Raw genomic sequence first — 24,881 nt, 5'->3', positions numbered from 1 at the left:
AGTTTATCTTAACTTTTGGAAAATGGCATTATTTCAATGGCAACTGCAGTACAGAAGATCATGCTTAAATTTTTTCCCCCTAAGAGTTTCTCTACAACTTCTACCAGTTTGAGAGATATTCCCTATATTTAAAAAAAAAAAAAGATGAATACTAGAGGAACTAGTAACATTTCTCACAAAAGAAGAAACATTTTAACTGTATCTATTGTGTATCAGAAGGAAACCCCTTATTAGGTTTCAGGGGATCTCTTACTCTGGGAGGCTATGGGGTACTGGCAGTTGAGAGTCTAGAAAAGGCTGTCATTTGAAGGTGGATGACCTTTCAGCCATACAATAGTTTAACCCTTATTTCTTCCAAATTACAAAGGGCCTGATTCAGATACCCTCACTCACAACAAGCAGTAGCACCTTTCTTTGCAATTAGCCATTGGAACTACACCTGAAGTAAGGTGCTATTCAGTGTGAGCAAAGGCATCAGAATCTGGCCTGTGTCGGATTCCTCTGTTGACACACACCCAAATACTGGCAGACTTTATTTTCTTCTGAACTCAGGACTAAAATATTGTTTTGGATGCAAGAATGCTCTTCGCATTGCAGGATTTAATGGAAATTTGCTCATGCTTTTCGTACAACAGAGCTTGATCAAAGGCTGCAAGGGCAAACCCTTAGAATTTTGCATGAGTTATAGTCTTACAAATATCCTAGAGCATGCTCAGGCAGTCAGCTTTTATTCTGCATTCTGGGAAAGAATACTTTTTTTCTGCATTATTTCAAGTATTTTGTGCTGACAGCTCTGGTGCTTTATTATATTCTCTGTCTTACTGTGAAATGCCATCCTATTTGGCATGACTGAAGTTTTGAAAGCTCTAATTGATTAATTGTAACTACATTTAAAATCATTAAGTTTAAAAAAAAAAATCTAGCTAGCCCTAATTGTGAGAAAGAAAGGGGGTTTGTGGGAGACTCTTTTGCTTAGATCAGTGGTTCACATCCTTTTCCATACCGTGACCACACGTTATAACAGAAAAAAATGTTCAGATCTTCCTTTCCCATCTAGCCATTAAGGACTGTGGTTGTGATACCCCTGTGCCTGTTCATAATTTCTCTAGGGGTTGCCACCCCAGGTTGAAAACCACAGCTTAGTTATCTTACTATGGAAACAATCATTGGTTTGCTTTTGGTCCTCTAGTAGATTGTGTTAGTCTTGATGGTCACAAAGAGGAGTGGTCAGATTAGAAATGGAAAATGAACACACTTGTTTACCAGGATTTGGGATGTATACGTGATGGAAAACCTCATGTATCAGAGGCAACAGTCAGGCAACCAGTTAGCAACAGCTAAAATAAATACAGCTGCCATTTATCAAATGCACAGAGCAGGAAACCCTGGCCCCATTTCAGTCAAGCGCTCTAGCAGGTGCTTGAAGCACTTGGAGAGAGTGGGACTTTAAGCACATGCATAACTGTTTTATTAAATATGGACTTGGGGCAGTGAGTGTGGGATGGAGAGCTACCAACTTTTCAAATTTGGGGCTAAAAAGGCTGAGGAAATCCAGAATACATAGATTCTCTAAAGGTACCATAACAATCAAACAAATGGAAGAACACATAGCCACCAGTTTGAAACTTTGATGGTCTTCAAATCAAATCTCCTCAAACTTTGGGGAAGTTCCAATCCAAATCAGAACTTTTACCATGTTGGCCCATCTGCACGTATACAAAAAGATGTTTCATATGGGAGAGTCTGACAAAAATAGAAATGAAGCCTATAGGGTTCTATAGAAATCACTCTAAAACCATGTAGAATAGAGAATGATATACTTTCTATAGTTTTAAACCAACAGAGAATACTATAAAGAGGGATAGAATTATTTAATTCTATAGGATTGTTTAAAAGCTATAGAAAGAATGTATCGAAAGAGTATAATTGAAAATGATAAGCTATGGGAAATCTTCCATAAGGACCAATGACCCCCAGTGAATTGAAAGGAAGGGAGAAACTGAGAATGGTTTGATCCTTTCTGTTTTGTTTGATTGTCTTGTTGCATGGAGTAGTTGATGCATAGAAGATACTCTTGCAGTTATGTGTCACAACAGCACTATATTTCAATAATAAAAATGAAATTGGCCTCACTACAAACCTCCCACTTTTTAGAAAAAAGAGTCATGCAATATACAAACAGTGCTTCTACTATGAAAACATTTCTTTGCTTTTGGTTCACACTAGTTTGCAACTCCCAAGTTTCACTTTAAATGTGGGATTTGAATGAACGCTGAAGTTCAGTTAAAACTATGAATTTCACTTGGTTTGGATGGAAAGCTTTAAATATAGGCCCATGTTTGCTTAATACCAGTGTCAGGTTTATCAGAAAGTTTTGTGAACTTCATCTAAAACTTTCAAACAAACCAGGGTAGAGTTTAGAGTTTGTAACAAAATGAGGACTGAGGATAGTTTACGGTGGTTTTAGGTGTCATTGCAACTATCTTGCAAGGCAGTACAGCCCTTTCAGGGGCGGCTCCAGGCACCAGCGCAGCAAGCGCGTGCCTGGGGCGGCAAGCTGCGGGGGGCGGCCTGCCGGTCGCCGTGAGGGCGGCAGTCAAGCTGCCTTCGGCGGCATGCCTGCGAGAGGTCTGCCGGTCCCTCGGTTTCGGCAGCAATTCGGCAGCGGGTACGCCGAATCCGCGTGACCGCGGACCGCCCGCAGGCATGCCGCCGAAGGCTGCCTGATTGCCGTGCTTGGGGCGGCAAAATACATAGAGCCACCTCTGGCACTTTACATGCACAAAATCAGAAACCCTAAGGTTACAATAGTATATACAAATATTTCTTATTGGACAAATCAAGACAGAATAATCCTGAACTGTTTTATACCCAAATATAAAGTAAAGCAGCATATATAGTCAAATTATTTTAAAATTTGTTCCAGGGCTTTTTCAGGACAACTGGCAAAAACTCCTGGGACGCTTTCTGCAAATCCCACCTTTCCCATATTTAGATCAGGATTTTTGCAATATAAAACACTTCTCTCCAACAACTGAATTTTAAAATGTGCAGTAAGGCCTGATCCACAGCCTGCTGATGTAGTCAATGAGAACCTTTCCATTGGTTTCATTGGGCTTTAGATCAATTTAGAAATGTTTATTCCAGATCTTTAGAAGACACATTATGGTCTCACAGTTCACAAGGGTTTTCACTAGAGATTGTTTCTTTTCTCTCGCTCTCTCTTTTTGGGGGGGGGTTATGCCTCATTTTTGTGCCAGCAAAGAGGCGATTTTCAATACACACCTAAGACAGGAAATATTTATTTCCTCTGTGCTTCAGAGATCATGTCCTTTGAGCAGAAGGGGGGGGGGGGGAACCTTGCCAGTACAAGGAGAAATTAATAATAAATTAATTGTGAGAACAATTAAAAAATATATTACTTTCCCCCCCTTGAGTAAAGCTAGGGTGGTCATAAAAATGTTTACAATGTGAATTATTCGTTAAATGATGAGAAACTAAAACAAGTAAACATAAGCTATTGCATAACTGCTTTTGACTGCATATGTTCCCAACCAGTAATTAAACTGGTGTAACCCTCTTCCTTTAATGGATTGTATCTTTTTGTGCAAGACCAAATTCTGTTCTAATTACACCAAACTGCAGCCACTGACAACAGTAAGGCTGCCCTTGTGCAGCATGGTAGAATTTGGCTCATAACAGAGAAAGGAAACCAATAATTAAGCAAAGACTTTAAACAAAAAAAAACTGTTCAGTGGATAACTCTGATTACCCATACGTTCTATCCAGAAGCCAAATGCAATGCCCATTACTGCACTGGGATATGGAAATGACCTAAAAAAAAAAAAAAAAAAAAAAAAAAAAGGTGGGAAAAGAAAGCTGAAGTTAAGGCCTTGTGGAAGAAGAGGGTAGACAGCACATTTTGTCCTCTTATAAGACAGGGTTGCATAGATGGATTTATCAACAGGGCCAGCTGAAATTCTTGTAACAAAGAGGTATCCAAAATAATGAATGCTACAAAAGAAGGTAAGATCAGGCACTCCTATTTATTCTCTCATAATACAAGAGCAAGGGGACATGTAATGAAAGACAACAAAAAAATTTTAAAGTGCATTTCTTTTTATTGGAATGTATAACTAGCACGAGGAACTCATTGCCACAACATATAATTGAGGTCAAGAGTTTAGTAGCATTCAAAAAAAAAATATTATATATATATATATATATATATATATATATATATATATTTATATGGACGAGAACATTTACATCAACTGTTTCAAGGCCTAAGTTAAGCATTAGCTGACCGGGGTTATTCCAAATGGATAAAATAATTATCCACTACAGAGTTTCTCACACCTTCGTCTGAAGCATTTGATACTGGCCACTACCAGGGATAATGCTGGAAAACTAAGCTGATGACATAATTTATGTTCCCAGGAAGTCAGGACCTTAGTTTTGTGTCTCATCTAAAAGCCAGCATTTCCAGTAGCCCAGTGCTCCTAGCACCATGCTGAGACACTGGTTCAGTACTGACTCAGAGGGAAGAGTGCCATTTATCAAATCATCAATACCACTGCCTACAGTGCCTTGACGTTCCTTGGCGGTCTCCCATCCACGTGTTTGTCTTGCTTAGTACAACAGATCTGATCGGAGCACAACTCAAGGCACTATGGCTGCAGTAGAGTGCATAAGCAGTAACATGTGTCAGACTACCTAATAAGTTAAATAAAGAAAATCCTAGTTTCAAGCTCAACACCTCTCTCTCTCTGGCTGTTCTTGGCAGACATTTTTTATACATATTAGAGTAAAAAAGTTTACAATGTGTTCAGTAGATCTGAGAGCCAAAGTGAGGCCATCCTTAAAAAATGTCCAGTTTCCTATTCCCAACCAACAGCTCTCAGACTAATCTCTGCCACTAGACTTTTGCTCATAGAATGGAGTTTTTATGTCTCTTAGATTTCTTTTTTGTTACAATCACACTAAAAAATGTCCAGGAGTCAATTCACAAAAAGATACAGAAAGAGACAAAAAAAATGCAAACCATGTTTTTAACCGTTGGCCACACTGCACCCAGAGAACATGTTGAACTCTATTTAGGAATTGCACAGAAGAATGTCTGGCAGAGTTCACAGTGTCTGTCAGGCTTTTGGGAAGGGAAAGGGTGGTTCTGAGGACAAGGAGTCCCAAAGAAATGGAAAAGCTTCACAGAACTGTATATTGCAGCTGGTGTTAATACAATGTTCCTACAGCTCGTGCAAGTCTTCTATTACCAGCTGTTGAGTAACTTTTGATCTTCCAACTGTATTTTGCTTAAGTTACACAGACGAGTGAATCACAACTGGGGACCAACAGTAGGGTCTGATTTGGTTATGACTGTAGCATTGTCCGACTCTCTGTTTTTCCCCCCCAATATACTCATCTGTTTCAGTTTAACAGTATTACACATTTAGCTGTACTTTATAACATTATTGTAGAATTCTGGATACAACTGAGACTTCCTGATTGACTGTCAATGATGTCAAATTCTTATCTATAATGCCGAACAAATGCACATGCTCAGCTGTTTTCCTTATGGTACATTTCAGTTCATAAAAGCAATAAGGCACTTTAGGGAGTACATTGCTGAGTGTGGTTATCACATTACTTGGGTACATGGTCACACCCTTTGGCCATAATTCTACCCAAAGTATGTTATTATGGTCTACAAAATTAACTGCTTTCCATGTCTTATGACTAAGGTATGTACTGTAAAACTTGGCTTTAATATACTTTAAAATATCAAAACCGGAATATTTAATGGCTTATGACAGAATGCACTACAAAAAAAGTTAATTTTTAAACTTCCCTTATTTACTGGAGAAAGCATTTAAATGTGGAATAGGGCTCTGAAACATTTATTAAAAAAAATAAAGTTTTCTTAAGTTTGCTGCATTCACAAAATAAAATTTAAAAATAAAAGTGGTTACATCAGCCTTGCAAAGTCAAGAAAAATATTTATCAGCCCACATAAAAGTCTTCTAGCCCTCCCTTACTATAAACATTAATGTGTATCCCCTCACCCACCCACTCACCCACACCTGAACAGTCTCTCTCATATACACCTCTCACGTGTGCATCTGCATCTGGTCTATACTAGAAAATTAGGTCAGTTTAACTATGGCGGTCAGGAGTGTGAAAAATCCACATCCCTGAGAGATGTAGCTATGCCGCTCTAATCCCCAGTGTAGACAAGGGCAAGTCATGTATCAGAATCATTGTAGGGGATGGTCAGGAGTAAGTCACTGCACAATTTACTGAAATAATGTACATTTTAGTAGTTTTCATAAGTTTCTTCTTTCCTCCTTGCTACTAAGTCCACTCCCCACTACTCCCCCAACCAGTGCGTTTTCCAGTAAAGGGATAGAGAGCAAGTAATGATACACCTATATTCAAACAACCCAGTAATCAGTAATATGAGATGCACTTTAAAATCTTGGTGTTTGAGTTGTATAGTATGGGTAAGGAATGACCCTTTATGCTGGTACGATAGTCGGAGCAGCCTAAAGGGGCTCTAAAAGCCTTCATTCCAGCTTGAGGGGGGGGGGGATTTCCCCAGCAAAAGCAGTGGAGATTTCAGGCTGTGCGGCAGCCAATAGGGAAGCCCCAGGAAGCTGCCATCCCTTAAGAAAGGCCCCCAGGGCTGCCATAATTATGCCGTGGACCTCTCCAGTTTCAAGCCACCGTAACCCCTTGGTCCTCCTCTTAGAGGTGCAGCACAGAATCTCACCCTAGATTTTATTGTCTATTCTTCATTGAGCCTGCGGCAATAACTGCAGCATATAAACCCATATGCCACAACTGAATAGAAGGATTACATACACAGGGCAAATTATCCTTCTTGGTGGACAGAGTTGAGCCAGAACCCAACATCTAGATCTAAACTCCCCTCCAAATGTTGTGGAAAGTTTAAATCCAGACAGGGTCTTTGTGGCTGACCCCATCTCTAGAATGGGCCACACCTAAATACTAGATCTGAACCACCACAAACTGGGAAAGGCTCCTCTCCACTCTATACTTTGAATTGCACTGCCCTCATGACAATTAAGTCGCCTGACCAAAATTTTAAGGAGCAAGCCCTGGACACGTTCAGAACCGAATTCTCCTCAGTACTTACATTTTATCATCAAGTTTCTGGATTGGATTTTTGGCACTAAGATCTTAGGGGAAAACCTGTCATGTATTCTACATTTGTGCAGCACTTAGCACAATGGGACCCCACCTGGTTGTAGCCTTTAGTCATTACCACAGTATTAACAACATTGTAAATACAAACAAGTAGTTTCTACACAGTATAAGACAGTTTATGCACCTCAGCCTCAATTGAAGTGCCCTGATGCCAATTACCTGTGTTCAATACATAATGCATGCAGCACTGGAAAGAGATTGGACATGCGGGTACATGCCCGTGTCTAGGAAGAGCCAGTCCCAAGGGGCATTAGATGTAACTGATGCTCCAGGGTCTCTGTACATGATTTTAATGTTTGTGAAATTCTTCCTCAAACTGAAAAATGCTAGTGCAAACACACATTCCTGACTCACCATGTTAAACACCTTCTCTCCATGTCCACAGAAACTGAGAGGATCACGATTTGCCCCCAGAGACAGATAATAATTTAGACCAGTAAATCTGAACGCATGACGTTTTTCTTAAAAGAATAAAACATAGAAGGAAGAAAGGAAGAGTGAAGAATCTACAGGCGACAGCTACAGTGTGGAATGTTTTTCTCTGAAAACTCCAGCTTTTAACATTACTAGACTTTATTGGCCATTGATATGGAGGGAAATCAGTGGCAAAACTCCCACTGACTTCAATGGAGCCAGGTGACACAGACAATCTCCTGTAATACCCCAAACAAACCTTATGGAATTAAGATTAGCTTTACTTAATTGGGATTAATATCTTTTGGGTCCATTGTGTTAAAAAAGCAACTGTATAGGTGTTACTGTGGCACTTTATGTACCTTCTCTAGTAGTGAGGGGGATGCTAATGTACCTCCTCTGTTATTAACCCCTTTAAGCCACCACTCAGGAGAGGTGTGCACACACTAGTTCAAACTGGATTCTCCAGGGGCCAACAGACAAAGAAAGGGTTTTTTTGGATATATAAGCTGGTTTTAAACTAACTCAGGGCCCTTTTTCCTGATCCAGCAAACAGACAGGACCGCTGATCCATGGAGGACCCCAACCCCAAAGGAAGGATTGGAAGGGCTGGGCCTACTGAGGCCCCCTAAGACTGTGCGCTTGTTCTGAGCTGAAGCTGTGATGAACCACAAGGACATCCCTTGTGTGGGGATTTGAACAACTGTTCCTGCCAGAATCCAGGTTAGGGTTGGGATGATCCCTGGTAAATTATTAGCATGTGTGTAGTTTCTTTTATTGTTTTTGTCACCTTAAGAATAAAACAGGCTTGCACAGAAAGAGCTGCATGGTCATTTATAACCATTGGCAATCGCCGTTATCGGTCTCTGAAGAGACAACAAGCAGGTGTCTTTGGGCAGCCAGTCTGTGCAGGGACTAACACAGTGCAGGCAGGGAACTGTGCAGCTTGGAAATACCCTGGGCAGAAGGGAGAGAACAGTGGGTCTCTACGCAGAAAGGAAACTGCTGTTAAGTGGGAACCTGAAAGTGGGTGCCCTTGCTGGACCACTGAGGGGAAATAAAAGTGCAACTGCCCTGAACTGTGACACCAGGATTTCACCTGTGGTTTTGCCCCTCCTAAACTTCTTGAAGATTTTACAGGCACCTCCCCAGCTGCCTAGCACACAAGTAGTTTCTCAGGTGAGTTTTCACCATTATCTAAAGGTGGCACAAAATAACGTCATCGGATATTGGGTTGTGAGGTAGCACCGTTGTCGATGCAGCAGGAAAAGGTTACTAAAATGACCAGTGAGGTAAAGTGCCTCAGAACTGTATGCAGTATATGAAAGAAGTGTTACTAAATAGGGACTGATGAATGAACATGGCCCATGTGCTGATCATGTAATAGCTACCTCACAGAGGGATATATGTTGATCAATATGACACGTGGCAGGAATGGGTCCTCTGGTTATGGCCCATATATTGTGATAGTCTAGACTGCTCACTCTGGACAGTGCATAATCCTAAAGGGAAAGGAAAGAGTTGTAAACGGATAGCTTCATGTTAGCTAATAGCCTGCCAGCAACCCAGAAATGAGCAGGATGTGTCACTTTACTGTAAGACCCTCCCAAGGTTGCCCATTTTACGGGAAGCAACCAGACAAGCCCAAGGCTTTTCAGAGAGGAGCTGTGTTTTGCTTATACAGTCTGCTTAAGTTATTACAGACAGTTAAGAAGAAGCAAGACAAATGTGGAATCATGATGCAAACAGCTAGCTAGGCTACTCTACTGTATAAGAGAAATGATCCACAGCTGGAGGAACAGAGCACTCAGACAAGAGAAAAAAATGCTAGGGGCGATTAAAGGCAGACATTGGCACACCAACTTACTCCATAGTTATCTGAAGGGGGTCCTTCCCTCACCCCGTCCCCAGTACAGAAAATGTGGTTACCTGCAATTCACGGTGATGAAAGGAGCTGAGTCATTGCAGAGGCAAGTTAAAAGGAGAAGTCAAGTAAGGTGGAAGTTTCATCTCAGACTATCTGTAACATGTTTGATATGTGGAATTTCTATAAAGAGACAGAGAGCAATAAAAAGTAATGGAAATGTATTATGGGGAAGTATGCCAGTTTCAGAAATATTACACTTTGGTCAGCAGATTTTAAAAATAAATGCATTTGTTAAACAATGTATTCAGGAGTGAACATCAATTCATATCGTGATTTCATGCAATCTTAAGTAGCATTCAGTTCAGTCACCTTATGTAGATTCTACACCTCGAAGCCTCATCCTAGCCTTTCAGCCAGCTCAGGTGAAGATACGGTGAAAGGCTCTTTGCCTCCAAACTCATCTTCGTCAGCAGCATTGAATAGGTTCCTCTGGAATAGCAAAGCAATTTATGGGCCAGATCCATTGAAGTCAACCAAGACACTTTGATTTGCACAGCAGGCTGAAGATCTGGCTCAACATGCCATGCCAGCAAGGGCATCTCCAGGCTCCAAAAGAAAAATTCAGTTCCCCACCCTCTTCTGCATCTAAAGTATTGTTCTTAATAAGTTCAGGTTTGTTTACAAGGCTAAATATTTGTACAATGTTTGTTAATATTCAGGACCACCTGTTTGGGCCAGCTCTGGTATGCTGGTAGAAATCATCTTAGGCACAGAGAATCTCTGGGGATTCCCATGGTAAGGTGCATATACACTGCCAGGTGGGGGGAAAATGCCTCAGCAGCTGATATTTCATGTACTTCCATGTAGCAAGAAAATGGCAACAGCAGTTGCCATGAAACTAGAAGCACCAGAAACAGCAAGAATAGTAAAAAACTCATCCTTCTCTTGGATCCAGAATCACTCTATTCTCTCTTTGAGCACATAACTCTCACTAAGAGAAGGCAGGTATCTGCTCCAACTAGACAATTCTTCCTGCTTTATTGGGATAGCAGATAGGTGATGAACAGCTATCTAAGGAAAAAGCATCCCAGTTTCAGTGGATCTAAAATGGAAACATCCAGGTACACTGAAGCAAAGTAGAAACAGTAGATGAAGTTTGCAGAATAGAGAAGCCTCTAATGATCAACCTGTAACACACCATCTCCTTTTTCCCTCTCCAGTGCCTACTGCTTCTCCTGATCAACTCACATCTCAAAAGATGATGATTTCAGCCAGTGAATCTTGAGCAGAGGAGAGTGGATGCAGAAACAAGAGCCCTGGAAGGGACAAGAGGTTTCTCCAGGATGAGGGGCTGGAGTAAAGCAGGAAGAACAAAGCCAAGTGAAAGAGGATAGTTTGTATGTATTGTTGCTATCCTCTTATCCTATTATTTGTGGAGCATTGATAACACTCTCAGCACTGCAGAGAACACAAAGTAGACAGGATATGGCAGGATATTTGTTGTTACAGATCTTGCCAAAGTAGTGAGGCAGCTGGGGAAGTTAAAAGCCTCTGACCTGTTCAGAACTGATATCCATGACAACACAAGACCTGCAGTGTCTAGTCATCATTTCAAAAGAAATGGAGCAAAACTGATGTTTATTACAGTAGAACCTCAGAGTTACAAATACCAGAGTTATGAACTGATCAGTAAGCCACATAACTCGTTTGGAACCGAAGTGTGCAATCAGGCAGCAGCAGAGACCAAAAGAAAAAAAAAAGCAAATACAATACAATACTGTGTTAAATGTAAAATACTAAAAAAAGTAAAAGGGAAAGCAGCATTTTTCTTCTGCATAGTAAAGTTTCAAAGCTGTATTAAGTCAATGTTCAGTTGTGAACTTTTGAAAGAACCATAACGTTTTGTTCAGAGTTACGAACAACCTCCATTCCAGAGATGTTCGTAACTCTGAGGTTCTACTGTACTTACATGTAAAGAAGAGAAACAAAAAGATTACTTAAAAACAGAAAAAGAAAACAAGAGTTATTATCATAGCAAGTCATTAAAAATACTAAGTTAAGAATTTATGTAGGGCTTCAGTAATAACTTTTGAAGTTTCCTGAATCTTTTCCATGCTCTAGACCAGGGGTTCTCAACCTTTTTCTTTCTGAGGCCTCCCCAACATGTTATAAAAACCCCACGGCCCACCAGTGCCACAATAACTGGTTTTCTGCATATAAGAGCCAGGGCTGGTGTTAGGGGGTAGCAAGCCGGGCAATTGCCTGGGGCCCCATGCCACAGGGGCCCCTGAAGCTACATTGCTTAGGCTTCGGCTTCAGCCCCAGGTGGCAGGACACAGGGACCTGGGCTTCAGCTTTCTACCCTGAGCCCCAGCAAGTCTAATGCTGGCACTGCTTGGTGGCCCTCCTGAAACCTGTTCGTGCCCCTTCCCCCAGGGGGCACCAGATTCCTGGTCGAGAACCACTGTTCTAGACCAAATCCACTACTACTAACCATCACCACTGTGGTTGTAGCTTTCAGAAGCACTGCAATAACAACAGTACCAGCATTTCACTCACTTTTTATTGAAGAAAAAAATCCTGACCAGAAATTAACACTTTTTAAAATAAAGTCGAAAGTTAGGTGTCGGTAAAGGCAAATGTTGCTGAAAAGCAGAGCTGTGCCAGCAGTTTCCCATGATAATCTGGTATTATTTTTCTCTAACTGGCATCCAGGCAACTGAGGTTGTTAACAGCCCTTTACATATATTCAAACCTGCACTCCTTTAAAAATATAAATCTGGGACACTATGCATGGTACTTTTTTGGGAAAAGTGGGCAGGAAGAGAGACAAAGTTTAAGTCATATGAGGGGAGTTAAGAACAACCTGTCTGTAGCAAGAGAGTCAGGAGACTCATTCTGACTACGTGAAATAAATCAATTTTTAAAAAATTATAAAATCACTTTCATATTTTCAGAGACACTGTGTGCTTATGGAACTGTAGGAAGGGGCTATAAAAGTGGCATCATGAAGTTTCTTGTTTACTGTCTCGCCATGATTTCCATATTAAATTAGTTCAAATTTAAATGTAAAATTCTAATTGTTAGCCCTACAAACTCAGCCTGAGCTCCAAGAACCAAGCTGGATTCGTTCCATCTCACACATCAGCACAACCAGTAAAAAAGGTTCCATTGGCCAAACTATGCCCTAAACCAGGGGTCAGCAACGTTTGGCACACGGCTCGCCAGGGTAAGCACCCTGGCAGGCCGGGCCAGTTTATTTATCTGCTGACGCGGCAGGTTCGGCCGATCGCAGCCCCCACTCACCACAGTTCGCCGTCCCGGGCCAATGGGGGCGGTGAGAAGCGGCGCGGGCGAGGGATGTGCTGGCCGCGGCTTCCCGCTGCCCCCATTGGCCCGGGACGGGAAAAAGGTTGAGAACCCCTGGTCTAGAGCATGGAAAAGATTCAGGAAACTTCAAAAGTTATTACTGAAGCCCTACATAAATTCTTAACTTAGTATTTTTAATGACTTGCTATGATAATAACTCTTGTTTTCTTTTTCTGTTTTTAAGTAATCTTTTTGTTTCTCTTCTTTACATGTAAGTACAGTAGAACCTCAGAGTTACGAACATCTCTGGAATGGAGGTTGTTCGTAACTCTGAACAAAACGTTATGGTTCTTTCAAAAGTTCACAACTGAACATTGACTTAATACAGCTTTGAAACTTTACTATGCAGAAGAAAAATGCTGCTTTCCCTTTTATTTTTTTTTAGTATTTTACATTTAACACTGTATTGTATTGTATTTGCTTTTTTTTTCTTTTGGTCTCTGCTGCTGCCGCCTGATTGTGCACTTTGAAGTTTTACCTAGAGGGGAACCCTCTGTGTTTTAAATCTTATTACCCTGTAAAATTACCTTCCATCCTGATTTTACAGAGGTGCTTCTTTTATTTTTTTTTATCATAAAGTTCTGTTTTTTAAGAATGTGATGGGTTTTTAGTGTCCTAAAAACCCAAGGGTCTGGTCTGTGCTCACCTTGTTTACCTATCTGATTGGTAGATTATTCTCAAGCCTCCCCAGGAAAGGGGGTGAAGGGTCTTGGGGGGATATTTTGGGGAAACAGGAACTCCAAGTGGTCCTTTTCCTGAATCTTTGTCTAACTCACTTGGTGATGGCAGCAGTACTCATCCAAGGACAAGGAAGGATTTGTGCCTTGGGGAAGTTTTTAACCTAAGCTGGTAGAAATAAGCTTAGGGGGTCTTTCATGTGGGTCCCCACATCTGTACCCCAGAGTTCAGAGTGGGGAGGGAACCCTGACAGGGTCATTTTAGGGGAACCCAGAAGTCAATTCATGACTTACTTTATACAGTTATTGTGTTGGTTTCATGCTATATTTTGAGAATTCAGAGGGTGCATTCAAAGGGACGCCGTTATCCCCCAGAAGTTAAAGCAGCAACTTTTGCCAGAAGAAATGGATAATGAACAACTTTATTTAAGATTGATCTTTGCAGATCCTTAAAGATCCAGCTGAAATTAGACAGCCATGATCTCAGCACTTGGCTGGGCAAAGACATCTCAGTTATGTAGGTGTCCAGGTGGTTTTGCCAAAATATTTAATGAATAAAAATGAGATGTTCCTTCATTTAAAAGATTTAGGATTAAATTAAATAAATAAATTAATGGAGATATCCTATCTCCTAGAACTGGAAGGGACCTTGAAAGGTCATTGAGTCCAGCCCCCTGCCTTCACTAGCAGGACCAAGTACTGATTTTGCCCCAGATCCCTAAGTGGCCCCCTCAAGGATTGAACTTCTAACCCTGGGTTTAGCAGGCCAATGCTCAAACCACTGAGCTATCCCTCCCCCCATTCTCTGCCCCCACCCCCATTCTCCCTAAAAACCCCATCCTAGTCCTGAATTAAAAATGTATAGCATTTGATTAGTAGAGTTGATCCAAAAAACTTCTAGTCAAAAACTGGTACACTATTATTTATAGTCATGGAAAGAGAAAAACAGAAAGGTTAATGAATATATTCTTGCCATTAAAAATAAATAAATGAAATCACACACTATCTGTTTTTGAAAACGGACGCATTGCTTTCTATTCCTATATACTTTCTGCTTGCCTTATAGTAGTGCAATAAGAAGAGATCACTTATTTATTCTCAGGTCTCTGGAAAAATTAATAGCAACAAACAAGCTCTCCGTGACATTTAGTTATTGTTTCGGAGTGGATGTAAACTGTTAAGAACTACACACAAGAAGCCATTTGCAGCACTCAACAAAAACATGCGTTGGTCCTACAAAACCCAAATAAAAATGTGCCACATTCTTGAGCACCAGCAACTGGCACCTTATTAACTGTTTACATATGTATAGACACCTCTCTTTTACAGAGAATGCCTGTAACAGAAATTAGATGGCTGAATGCATTTCAGAATAGACCTCATCTCCAGTAACCCTCTGGAAAGGCCCAGTGCCTTGAACTGAAAGATGAGTAGAGTTCTTTCCATAGAGTAAAAAAATGAAGGACTTTAGCTTGTCCATTCTTCCAACTATCCAGAGATAATAGATCTGCTGTGGTTCTTCTACCCAAACATTAGCATTAAGTACGCTGGTTAGCAGTCACTCTCAGTTCATGCATTTATGGCCTGCAGATGCTCTAATTTCTTTATATTCTACAGTACATCCCATTGCTGCTTAGAGCTGTAACAGTTGGTCATAACTTTCTCCTGCTACCTAAATCTGACATTTCTTAAAGTTAAGCTAACTCTGACCCCCAAATAAGGTTGCTTACAGGGCATGTGGAACAATGAAAGTTTCCTATGTATATGTGGAAGCTGCATACACTTTGTATGTACTTTATATTGCTATCTTCGCGCATGGTCACAGTGTTGTGGTTCGCAGTGTGTGTGGTGGGGGGAGAAATGAGGGAGAAGAGAAGGGAGGAGCCGCAATTCTCCTTCCTCTGTAAATAGGCAGGGAATGGGAGGGGCCTTGGCTTGCCTTATTCACCCTGCCACCCCCTCTCCAAATGCCCCAGACAGCCCAGTTGAGCCCGCAGAGAGAAGAAAGTAATCTTCTACTGGTATAGACCTGAAACGAGGGTGGGGGGATCCAGAGAGAAAGAGAGGTGGCTAAGTCACAATTCCTTCCCCAGTTTTCTCCTGGGGCCACATATCTATGTACTGCTGCTGGTTATGGGCCAAAGTAAACTCTCAGTCTCGCCCTTGTCTTTCTGTCTTAAAGTGCATTTTCATCTTTCTGCCTAAAATTTCAGCATTTCATTTTTCTGTCTGACATTTAAACCTTGCCTAAATAAATTATTTCAAGCTTCCTCATGCTAAGGTATGTTTATCCACAACTTAAAATGAGAGAGAACATAATGTGTACTAATAGTGGTATGCATGCCAATGGACAAACAGTATGTTAAAAAAAGAACATTAGTTACTGTGGCAAACTGGGAAAAAGCAGCTCTATTAACAATCAGTTTACTTTACATAATATTATCACAGTCCCTTGTATTGTGTGATTCCCCAAAATTGGCCACATAACCCACCCCTAGCTGCAGAACTGCGTTCCAGAATCTAAACTTTCACTGGAAAAAAACCACATACATAGCCCTTATGGTTGAAAAGAAACCATAGGCTCACATTGTCAAGGTTAAATCAAAGCTGCAGTGTCTTCCTGAGTCTGCAGACGTCTGAAAGCATACCTCTAAGAAGTAGGAACTGCTCCGGTGGACTGCTAAATATTCATCTTTAGGTTTCACATGTAAACTATCAAGATTATTTCTTCACTGTTTATCATTTTTAATCAGACACGTACAGCTAATGTGCTTAACCCCTCAATCCCAGGTAGCTTCCTTCTCCTCCCACGGTGTAGAGCCCCAGTCGCCCCCTACCAAGTCGCCATAATTTCCACTATTGTCCCTGGCAACTTCTATAATGTGGCTGTGCTTAGTACAACAATCTTTGGAATACTGAAAAAATGTGAGAACCACAAAAGATAACTTTAATATCAAATAAATAACAGGTTGCCCCTAGAGGCTGATTATAGTCTTTATTTTCATATTTAATGTATTCAAAAACTCCATTGTTTAAATGTAAATGAAGCTGCTTCCATATGATCTGTCTCCCACAGAATCTAGGACTCTGGAATACATGGTGCCTTGATTACTTTATACATTCCATTGCTATTAAAGGAATCAGATAAACTGTCTCCCTCCCAACCCATTTTCCACTTCCGCCTGATCCTGGAATGAGGTTATAAGCCTGTTTTTAATGACATCACACCAAGCCTCCATAGTTTTGAGTGCATCATCAATGTGACGCACTGCAGCATGAGGAAGGAGGCAAGAAGCTGTATGAGACAGCAGTTGTTTAAATGCAAACATACTTGACAACAAGTAAAATGGCAAGGAAGAAAAAGGTAAAATGAATTGCGTTCAAGTCAGAGATTTTTAAGAGGCTTCCTGGGAGTAACAACTACACCTTAAAGGGACACTCCACTACTTTTTCCATTGTTTTGTAATAGGCTCCTACAGGATCTATGTATTTTGCCTTGTTTTTATTCCTATACTCTCCATGATCTGAGTTCCTCACTTTATCACTTACTGACATTTTTAGGAAGCATCCTAAGTCAAATACACAGAAATCTGTGAATCATCTTTAAGAAGGCATGGGGCCAGATTCTCAACTGGCATAAAATCAGCATAGAACTACTGAAGTCAATGGAGCTACACTGATTTACACGAGCTGAGAACCTGCCTCCTGATTGCCACCGTCAGGGCCAGCCCTCATTTTGCTACCTCTGGGTCAATAAATACTTGTATACTAGTACACCTCTATCCAGAGAAAAATAGAATGAAGAATTTTGTCTTCCTACCTCCATATGCTGGTGGGTGTGCCAGGACAATTAACACTAACACCGTCATTACTAACTCCACCTAATGCAAAACAAAAAATCTTACATGGGTACTACTGGACTCCAAGGGGAATATTTTCAAAGGTGCCTACTAACTTTGAAAGCCAGTAGGACTTAAGCTCTTAAATCACTAGTGCTTTTGAAAATGTTACCCTAAGTACTTATATGGCCTATATCACTGAAGGATCCAAGTGCCTCAAAAACAATAAAATTTCTTCTCACCACACCCCTCTAGTTAAGAAGTCATCCCCATTTCTATTTACAGAGAAAATAAGTGACTTGTCCCAGGTTACATTCTTCAACCAAGGAAAAAATGACTATGTCAAATATTAAAAATGTCAACACTTCCAGTAGCTCTACCTCATAGAATCAGGTGACAAAATTACTTCCCCATAACATGTAGACTGCAATCTTACCCCTGAAGATCTAAATTTCTCCCTCACAGTTCTTCAAAACCAAACTGTATTCTTCAGGTCTAGGTACAGTTAACCTACTCCAATATATTTTAGAAACATAACCTTAGTGATCACTCTCTTAAAAGAGGCCATTATGACAACAGGAGTGAGCATGACTCTCCCACTCTTGAGGCCTTGATTCAGAAAGTTACTAATTTAGTACATGCTTAACTCTAAGCATTCTCTAAGCTCTCCAGTGGGGCTACTTGCATGTTTAAAGTTAGGCACGCGCAAAGTACCTTTCTAAATTAGGATCTAAATGACTAGAAATAGGAGGTTTCAATAGTTGTGGAGAATCAACAGAAACTGTTACAGAAACAACAACAACTTGGAGTTATTTTTCTCCTGGTAGTTTCTACAAAGTACTATTCCATCATCCATAAATCTTATCTACCAAGGCACATCCTCTCTCTTCCCAGGCATCCATACCTCTACTTACCTTTTCTCCCGTCCTCTCTTCCTTAACTTTAATGTACCCACTACCAGTAAGTCACCATAGCAAACACCAAAGGCCAAGGTCAGCCCTGGTGAACATGGACATAACTCCACTGAAGTCAGTGAGGCTGCCCTCACTTTCATCAGGCTGAATTTAGTCCATAGAGCCAACAGTAGACTAAAATACACACACCTTACCCAGTGTGTTTGTTACATTTATACTTTGCTTACATACATGACACCCTTTATCCTTCCAGAGCCCTCACAATGAATTTGTTTGCAGCTAACTGTAGTTACTCCAATAGGTCTCATTTTCATCCCCTAAAACAAAGCTTTTTTTGGTTATTTCCAAGAAGGCCTTTACATCACAGTGATCATCGACAAAGCACCAAGAGTTGATCATTACTCTTTCAGTTAACCAGAAATGCGTATGTGGGGGGAAGGCGGGTACATTTCTGAGAAGCAAACGTAGGTAACTGAGCACTTGCCTGCTAGAGGAGTGACAACTCAAGCTCAAGAGTCCCAACTCACTAGCCCATGGTGCCAGCCCACTTTTTAAAAGCATTGTTTACGCTCCAGTTTTTTGTCACATCCCCTAGAAATTTCTTACTGGACTATTTTTCATTTGGTACACATATACGCAGGCTTCTGCAGCAATACTCAACGGGGCTGCCCTTTCTTCATTGTTTTCATTACAGTATGTGTGTAGTACCAGGCTGTACTCAATGCTTTATATCAAACACACACACCACCCCCCAAAAAAGTCAAATAACCTTTGTCCCAAAATCTACACTCAGAGAATAAACACAGATCACACAATAGAGTGGCTACTGACATTATGAGCTGTACACTTCATGGATCAGGCATTTAAGGAGGAGGAGGGTGGCTGGGTTACATTAATCAAAGCAGCTATTTGAAATATAAGACTTAAAATCACAAGTGCGAGGAGAAGACAAATGGAACATAAGAACAGCCATAATGGGTCAGACCAATGGTCCATCTAGCCCAGTATCCTGTCTTCCGAGAGCGGCTGGTGCCAGTTGCTTCAGAGGGAATGAACAGAACAGGGCAATTATTGAGTGATCCATTCTCTGTCACCGAGTCCCAGCTTCTGGCAGAGGGAACCACAGAGCATAGGGTGGCATTCCTAACCATCTTGGCTAATAGCCTCTGACGGACCTATCCTCCATGAATTTATCTAATTCTTTTTTTAACTCCATTATACTTTTGGACTTTACAACATCCCCTGGCAATGAATTCCACAGGACTTCCTTATGGCTGTTTTAAACCTGCTGCCTATTAGTTTCATGGGGTGACCCCTGGTTCTTGTGTTGTGTGAAGGGGTAAATAACACTTTCCTTATTTACTTTCTCTACACCAGTCATGATTGTATAGACTTCTATCATATCCTTACTTACATCTCTTTTCTAAGATGAACAGTCCCAGTCTTTTTAATTCCACCTTGTATGGAAGCTGTTCCATACCCCTCACCATTTTTGTTGTCCTTTTTTGTATCTTTTCCAATGGGAAGGAAAAAAGGTTGGGCTGAGCACAGAGAGGTGAAGAAGAAAACTAGTGCAGAGATGGGAGTGCTCTGTAAGGAAGAAGCAGCCTGAATTATAGTTAGTCCTGCCTTGAGTGCAGGGGAATGGACCAGATGACCTCTCAAGGTCCCTTCCAGTCCTATGATTCTATAATTTACACAGAAGGTGACAAGTAGCCAGGTTACTTCCGTATGTACACAACAGAATCATGACACCAGCAGGAATGCACACAGACAATGAATGGAGTGAACAGTGATTGAATGTAACTGCTTCTACCAAGTGAAAGGGACAGAATGAAGCAGCAGTGTAAGGCAAACAATGGGTCAAACTCCTAGCTCAGTTACATCACTGTAAATCTAGAGTAAGAGCAAAATTTGGCCTCCGATATTTTGATGTGCCCACATCAAGATTACAGCAGTTTATTTTTCTAAAACATCTACAAGATTTAATCAATAATACTTTATACTGATCAAAAATACAAGGCATAAGGATGAATTTTCAGTAGGTATTTAAGATCTCACATAACTAGACATTTTTAGACAGAGAAAAATGTGTATCTCAACTGTGCCTTTTAACTTGGAGTATCTTTGTACAGGAACGAAACTCAAGAGGACTTGGTTAATATTAACCAAGACCCCTTATCCAGCAAGCATACACATGATAATTTTATGCACAAGACTGGTCCCACTGAGCTCAGTGGAACTACTCATATATGTAAAGTTACACATGTGCATAAGTGTCTGCAGGATTGAGGCTCAAGTTTGCCTCTGAAAAAACAGGTTTTAAACCAATTTTTTCAAAGCTAGCCATCAGGAGCCCAGTTCTGCAGAATGCTGAGAGCCTCAGTCACTGATTTCTGTGAAAGCTGAGAGTATTCAACACTATACAGAATTGGACCCAAAGAAAAAAAAAATATCTGCTTTCATAGTCAAAATAGAGACAGGGAAAAGGAAAATACAGCAGGTTAAATTCTATTCTCAGTTACATGTGTACAAGAAAGCAGCATTTGATCAAGCAAGGACTCATCAGAGAGTTATTCTGTCCACCAGCTCCCACACCAACAAATCTCCCCACAAAAAGTTGTCTGAAATATTGTATTACACTAAAGCAATGATAGCTGGATAATGACAAAAGTAAGAGCTGTGAACAGGATTACTGAATAATTTTAAGTTTATCATATCATTTTGTGTTCCATTATTACAAGAGCGCAATATCCATTTTAACTTGCTCTTTTGTAGCTAAAGCCCTCCATCTTTGCACATTCTCCACCAGCTTTCAAAGGAACATAGAAAAGAGGGGCAAACAAGGTCTTCTGGGTCATTACGTTTGTCCTAATACAATATACAGTCACCACCACAGGCTTTCAATTTGTGACCCAAGATCCTCTTAGCCATTTAAATGACACCAAAACCAGCAAGATGCAGACAAAGGTGCTGCTAGCAATGTGAAATGGAGACGTACACTGACTGACCAGATGCACATACCATGGTATACCCATAGGGCTCAATTCTGAGGTTAGTTACTCTGGTGGGACTCCATTGACCTCACTGGAGTTACTCCTGATTCAGACTGATGTAAGCAAGATCAAAATCAGACCTGTTTGGTCTCCACACTTCATTACTAAGGATCTGATGCTGGAAGGTACAAAGTACCCTCTACTCCACTCAAGTAGGTGCAATGTGTAAAGTACCCTTTACTCCCGCTCAAGTCAATGCAATGTGCTGAATGTCCAAAACTTGCAATGTCAGGATCTATTTTAGGAGGAGCAGTTAGAGAGAGTTCTAGCAAGGCCTTCATAAAATGCTTTGTGAAAGACTAAAAAAAAGTCACCCCAAAGAACTTCGAAATTGTATGCCACGGCCTACATGCTGTCCGCCAGCCTGCTCCGTGTATACGGAGCACACATGGGAGAAGAACAAAGCTCCACAAGCAAGAATTTCATTTGGCCAAAGAACTGACACACACTGCAGCAGTTTGGAATTAATCTGTGTTAGCTAGATGTTTTTAAACCATCATAGGCCCTCAAAGTAAGGATACTTGTTTATTAGCATATCGTGTCCCTAATTTACCAAATAGCACACAGAATTAAGACGGCCGAACTAGAACAAGTCTCTCTATGGTCCACGTCTCTGCCACTAGAAGAAGGCCCCACAGTCGAGCTGCATTTGCATTCTGCATGGATGCTGGATTTGGTAGTGTCCAAAAATGTAAGCTTTTATTATTATTTTTTTTTAATCTGTTTATTAGTAAACCAGACCCTATGATTTAAACAATCACCCTACACGTACGTTGTAGAACTAAATCTCAGGAGTTACATGGCTTTTTCATACTTCTGGGCAAATATTATACCCCCTCGCCAATCTAATAAGCATGTTCTCTCTACAGAGGTAGAAAACCTACCATAAGCACACACAGCATGTAAATCATCATTTCAGATTAATCCAAAAATAACTGTACATCTGATGTCAAAAAAAAAAGATCACATCCACCATTTTGCACAAACTATGCTCACTACAGTATTGTGGTACATTGAACACTCTTAATGGTTTCTACAGTTACGTATTATACAGACAATATAATTAGCAAGCAGCATTCTTTTCTGTGAAATACAAAGGAGAAAATAAAATAAAAATCACTACATGTTCATAAAAATACACTTGATCTCATTAACTAAAACTAGATTTCAAACTAAATTCCATAATTTACAATGCCATAGTCTACATAAACCTGGATCATATAGGCACAGCATAGGTTCACATCCAGTTTGATTTGCAAAATACCTTGTGTGTTTTCCTACAAGATATTTATTATTTGCTCTCTTAATACAAGCAGATCAGTGCTTTGCTAAATATTTTTTCCACTTTCATTTTATTTCTTATTCAGTGTACTTCCAAACCAAGATAAATATCTGTATAAAGTTAAATGTCATTTTCTGTTCCCCATTACATAACCAGAGATCTTGTAGGAAGTACTATTGTGGAGTTTTTAAAAAATTACCACATACACACCACTGCATTACAATAACGGTCACTCTGTTTCCACACACACCATTGGTACCCCCAATTAAATGAAAATTATATGTAACCTATAGACCAACTTTCAGGTCAATGCTGAATATCCTTTCTGTGTCTGACATCATCTATACCTGGCAAAGAGGTAAGCTTTTCTCGGTTAGTGACAGTAAAACCACAGTTTTTCCTACTGATTGCAAAAACATTGTATGCTATCATGCAAATAAAGTCATTCACAGAGATAAAAATGTTCCTCAGGTGACTGGATTTGTTTTAATAGACAAATGGTTTTAGGAAATGATGGACATGGATTTTATTGTATTGTGGGAGAGACAAGCAATCTAAAATAACAGCCACGTAAACCCTAAACAATCTCTTTCGAGATAAATGGTGCATCACTATGACTTCTTCTTGCTAACGAAGCTAAAAGAGCACGCCAGGAACCAGATTTGAGATATTTCACTTCAAAAAACACAACCCAATGCAAAAATATCCCTGGTGGAGATTGAATTTCATGATTTTTGATTACTTTTGTGACATTGTGATCCTTATCATTCTTTATAAAAAGGACCATTGACTCCATATTGGAGAACACACTCATTCCATCCCTATCAGCTCTATGCTCAGGTTTGCACCTGCTAAGACAAAAGCACCATATTTCTGAATTCTAACATGGGAAGAAATAAATTTACATTTCACCTTACTCCACCATACACACCATCATCTCCCACCTTCGTCTTCAAAGCCATTATAAACAGCTTTAAACATTGCTTTTAACCCATCTGGTATTTTTTCCTCTCTTCTGCATTATAGCCACAACCCCTGAAACACTGTAGCTTGGCTTGGCTCATCTGGGCCCACTTAGTCAAAATAAACACAAAGGAAAGGAACTATTGGGCTGACTGAAACAAACAAAAAAATCAGCTGCAGAACTCCCTAATACTTGTGTGCATAGCTGATTTTACACCAGCTCAGCTTCTACATTGATATTATCTTGTCAAAAAGTGCACAACAGCTTTCATCACAAATACTTAGAGCTTGAAAATTACAGCAAAGCACCAAAGCTGTTGAAAAACCAACTTTAGCTGGATGCGAAGTGTGCTCTGCAAGTGCAGCATTTGAAGCCTCAACATGACGCAACTGAAATCATATCAGGGATGGGGGCTTATGAACTAAAATGGAACACCTCCCGACCCCCCCCCCAAAAAAAACGCACACACCCCACCTCAGAAATACACCACTCATTGCTCAAGCTCAGAGCACCTTGTAAACAGAGATTTACACAAGCTGCAAATCGATGATACAGTGTGAATATACCAATGCAATTGACAAACAGCAAGTGGTGGAGGGAATCTGGATTGATCAGCAAACCTGCAATTCCTCCTCAGCAATCGATCAATAGCCCCTTCTCTCTCCTTCCTGTCCCCCTTAACCCCTTCACGCTCCAAAGTTCAGTGTTGTCGCAATCACAGCAGACCTGCTCTTTTAATGCCCTTATTGGAAACAATCTGGCCTGATTATTAAAGTCACCTCTATAGCTCTCTTTACTCAGGGAGATAAGCCAGGTTGATGCATTCCTGTGCTGGGATCCCCCTGCACTCCCAATTGCCTCCCCTCCACTTGCAGGCTCCCTCCTCCCTACCTTGCTCCTCGCTGCCCCCAAAGCAGGCTCTGGGTTCCTCCTGGGGGAGCCCGGATCCTCTACCCTCCAGGGTTTTGCGTTTCTTCGACATCTGGCCGGTGTTTGGGAGTTGGGTTTCTCCTCTCTCTCTCCGGGGAGATGAGAGTATGTGGAGGGAGAGAGAGAGAGACACACACACACACACAGAGGGGGAGAGGGAGAGAGATTGAAAGAAATCGCTGCTTAAAGAGAGGGGAAGAGACTTTGGAGTGGCTGGAGAGCAAGTAGGAGGCAGGGACTAAGTGGAGAAATCCTACAAATCACAATCCCATCAATTCAGCCCCACGTCTAAGGGGGTTGCCCCCCCCCTTTCCTATCCAACTGGGGGAGAGAGGCAGCATT

At 40.8% G+C, this 24,881-nt stretch overlaps 1 protein-coding gene across 1 annotated transcript in view; it reads right to left on the bottom strand.

The window, feature by feature from the left end:
* Positions 1-24,544, bottom strand: part of PDE10A (phosphodiesterase 10A) — a 548,175-nt gene extending 523,631 nt beyond the window's left edge. The window contains exon 1 of the mRNA XM_026649717.1: positions 24,501-24,544. The gene's annotated coding sequence lies outside the window, so the exon portion shown is untranslated. The remainder of the gene's footprint in view (positions 1-24,500) is intronic.
* Between the last annotated feature and the right edge of the window lie 337 nt (positions 24,545-24,881).

The sequence above is a fragment of the Terrapene carolina genome, unplaced genomic scaffold (assembly GCF_002925995.2).
Source record: "Terrapene carolina triunguis isolate 2854851 unplaced genomic scaffold, T_m_triunguis-2.0 Scaffold85, whole genome shotgun sequence".
Lineage (NCBI taxonomy): Eukaryota > Metazoa > Chordata > Testudines > Emydidae > Terrapene > Terrapene triunguis.
Note: the sequence above shows the minus strand (reverse complement) of the source record. Positions and strands in the feature narration are given on the sequence as shown.